General features: G+C 42.8%; 1 protein-coding gene across 1 annotated transcript in view; it reads right to left on the reverse strand.

Moving 5' to 3' along the window:
* Positions 1-2102, reverse strand: part of LOC113211592 (uncharacterized) — a 15103-nt gene extending 13001 nt beyond the window's left edge. Inside the window, exon 1 of the mRNA XM_026430003.2 lies at positions 2012-2102. The gene's annotated coding sequence lies outside the window, so the exon portion shown is untranslated. The remainder of the gene's footprint in view (positions 1-2011) is intronic.
* Positions 2103-3866: the final 1764 nt, after the last annotated feature.

Here is a 3866-nt window from a genome sequence, read left to right on the forward strand (position 1 = left end):
GAGCAGAACTACACTCACACATGGTATACTTTTTTTTTCATCGGCCAATTATTGTGGCCACACAGTTAAAGTCTTACGAAGCAAAATGCCAAATGCTTCGTACCTACGAAGGATTTGCTCCCTACGAAGCGTCCGAATCTTTTGTATTACAAAGAATTTGGCATTTTTCTTCGTAAGACTTTAACAGTGCATAACGAAAATCCAAAAGTGATGGGTTTTTCTCTGTCAGACGATTGTCGCCGGTCTATCAAATGTAAACTATCTACCATTCTGTGGTGTGTTTATCGATAGCTGGACGAATCCACAACTGTGGTTTTTCGTTTGCATTATAATAGGGTACTCCGGGGCTTGACTAGACCGGAAGGAGAAGAACAAAAATCGTCGGGCCGGTCGGGCGCGGGGAGGAGCGGGGTACTGCCCCCACCCTGCCCCGCTCCTCCCCGCGCCCGACCGGCCCGACGATTTTTGTTCTTCTCCTTCCGGTCTAGCCGAGCCCCGGAGTACCCTATAGCTGGCCGATGAAGATTGTCGTTTCGAGTAAAAAGATTATATTGCTACAGAATATCATTTTTCTCATTTCGTAAGTCGCACCGATAGTATTCTTTTCTATTGTCCGACAGTCGTACGACAGTTTTGTGCTACAGATTTTTAGCAGATGATACCTTAAAAACCTTTTGACTAAACATGAAGAATATATAAGTAACTTTAAGGTGTCAGCTTGCTTTTACTCTCGATAAGGACAGAGAACCAAGCGGAGACCAGAAAACAATTTATTTGGCGCTAGGGGAATCAGTGAGTGACTGTCCGAGTGTCGCGCTTCAGGCCCCATTCTATACCCAACAATACTGCGTGAGGCAAGTCAGGGCAGGGGGCAGGCCCCGTCTCTGTACAACAGTACCAGACAATACTAAGCCACCAACGGCGGCCGCTCTGATCTGCCCCACCCTTAGCTCATCAACGCCGCTAGTCCGCCGAATTACAAAATTGCAAGTACAACAAGCAGCCATAAACAAATGACACCTAAATATGAGAGAAGATTAGAAACAGACCTATTCTCAAATTTGTATCATCTGCTTTCAAGATAGATTCTTGATTTAGATTTTTTTTTGGCTGAGCGGTAGCGAAGCCTATTACTCCAGTGATGATCAAAAAGTTTCGCGTCTGTCTGTTTGTTTGTCTCTCTGTCTGTTCGCACGATAACTCGAGATCGGTTTGAGGTAGAAGGCTCAAATTTTTACTGTACCTTTGTATCATAAAAAGGAAGAACTGTATTGATTTTGAGCCCTCTGGCTCAAAAATTGACGTGTCAAAAAAAGCAAAAGCAAAGAGCCCAAAACATATCTATTAAAAACCTTTTTTTTAACATCTTTCTTAGAAGGAACTCGTCAAATTAGAACCCTTTGGACCAAAATTTTGTCTGTTTGTCTCTATCTCTAACCGTCTGGGCGCCAGAGGGCGTTCTTCACACGAAAATCACCTCGAAACATTTTAATGGTTTTTCTCAGATATTGTATGGTCTCCGGTGGGGTAACTCGTCAAAGTAAAACCCTGAGGCACAAAATTTGTGACTTTAGGGGCCGAAGGCCTATTTATGACCGGTCCTTTTGCCCAACTTCGGTGTCAGCGCCGCAGGCCTGTAGATGTATGCCAGGCGCGTCGCAGCGTAACAGTGTTTCGTGAGATATCTCGAAGCCTGTTACGCGAGACGTGGTCTGGCGTACATCTACCTAGTTTATAACAGAATGGTAGATGAAAGAGTGGTAGTTAGTTTAAATTTCATACAGCGGCGACAGTCTCACTGAGGAAAAGCAATCATTTTTGGATTTTCGTTATCGTCACAATAATTGGCCGATTAAAAATAAATTATACTATGTGCAACAGTTTTGTGTCACTAGAGTACGGTACAGCTCGATAGACGATGAACAGGCTAACAGCCGAGACCATCGGTCCACAAACTTGCTGGTTTCATAGATATACTGTAAAAAACGTTTACACTGGCGTTTCTACCCACCTTATAGCTGTATTTCGAACCCCCAAGCAAAACCTGTCAAGACGTCGATTGCGGTTCTCGATAGTGTCCACAACATCTACTGCCCAGCGTTCGCGACAATCCCTTTTGATAGTGATTCAAACAATCTTATCAGTGGAAAGTGCCTTGATAACACTGCCCTACTCTTGAAATCGCTATGTATGACAAAGGAGTCATACAGAATTTGTTTGGTGAATGGAGTTCCAGGGCATACAACAATTCGATCGATACACTCTAAGAAAAATTACAAATTTGCAGTTTCCTGTATCCGGTCACTGTGATACAGCAATTTTTATCGGTGATACAAAATCTTGTAATAGCTTATAGGAATTTGTAAACACTACAAGATTTAAAATTAATTTAAAAATTTTATATTGTGTGTTACATATTTTTGGCTGAGCGATTAGCGAAGCCTATTACTCCGTCTGGTCGGAAAAAACTTTTTCTGTCTGTCTGTCTGTGTGTCTGTGTGTCTATGTGTCTGTGTATCTGTCCGCACGAAAACTCGAAAACGAATTGAGCGAGCGACCTGGGATTTTCAGGGTCGTTTTGTATCATAAAAAGACAGATCGAGTTCGAAGATGAGCATTCTAGCTCAAAAATTGGATTTTTAAAAAATCGAAAACGACAGGTCCTAAAAATGACATTTTTTAAAAAATATTTTTTTATGGTTTCCTACATCTAGCGATGTATCACACTTGATATTGCAACCCATGGTTTAGGCGGTGTAGGCTGCATACTTTCATGACTTTTGTGCAATTTGATGCAATTTGGGCTTAAATTGATACCTGGCCGGGACTGAACCGCTGACTATAATATTAAGTGTGACACATCAGTGGATGCCTTTTATGGCGTAGATTGCATTTATGAACACAGATTTTCAAAAAACATCACATACAAAGCCCAAATTTTCGATTTTCATTTTTTCATGGTTTTTGACAATATTTCCCATAAGAGCGAATGCATAACTTTGAACTCGTTGCGCGATCGGAAAATGTTGTCCGATCTCAAAATAAAAAATTGCACTGGATTCTACATCTAAAAAGACAACTTTTTCGCATACCCGCCATATCAATATCTCAAATCCTTTTTTTTTCGCTATCCTCTAATGATAAGTCGAAGTGACGGGCGTTGACGGGCCGGAGGCCCGTATCTTTGTGCACATTTTTGCACTACCTGACTCGGGTGTCAGCGCCGCAGGCCAAGGTAGATGCATGCCAGGCGCGTCGTAGCGTAACAGTGTTTCGTGAGGTATCGCGAAGCCTGTTACGCGAGACGTGGTCTGGCGTACATCCACCTTGTATTGTGTGTTAAGAAAGTGAAAGGTTGACATCAAAATTTTATTGAAAATAAGAAAAATCATGTCAAGAGGTAACTATCAACTTGCCACGGTCGTCAAGTAGGGTAAGGGGCCCAGTAGTCGACAGTTTAAGAGCAAGGCTTTTCAAAATTGCCTACAACAGAGCGTGGGTGTACGGTAGCGTCAAGGAAAAATTTCGGGGGTGTAGTGGAAGGATCAAACTTTATGCCTCATGGGTCAAAAATGGAAATAAACCAAAAAACAATGTTCATTGGCCCAGTAGTCGACACTGCCTGGCCCAGTAGTCGACACTCTGTCATTTTACCCGGATTGCCATGTCTGATGAGTCCCTGCAGCCTGGCTAGCCTTCCCCTGCCTCTCGGTCGCCTTTTTGGCCTCCAGGGTGTCCTTCGTGGCCCTATTTGCGAGGTGCTGTTCACCTTCTCCGGCCTTCAGGCGACCTTTTTTGAAATATGGTGAAAAACATTTTTTTCTAGTTCTACAGAACGTCGTTTTTTGGCTACATATCGGAAAATA

Source organism: Frankliniella occidentalis, unplaced genomic scaffold (assembly GCF_000697945.3).
Source record: "Frankliniella occidentalis isolate FOCC.00 unplaced genomic scaffold, Focc_3.1 Scaffold773, whole genome shotgun sequence".
In the NCBI taxonomy this organism is placed as follows: Eukaryota; Metazoa; Arthropoda; class Insecta; order Thysanoptera; family Thripidae; genus Frankliniella; species Frankliniella occidentalis.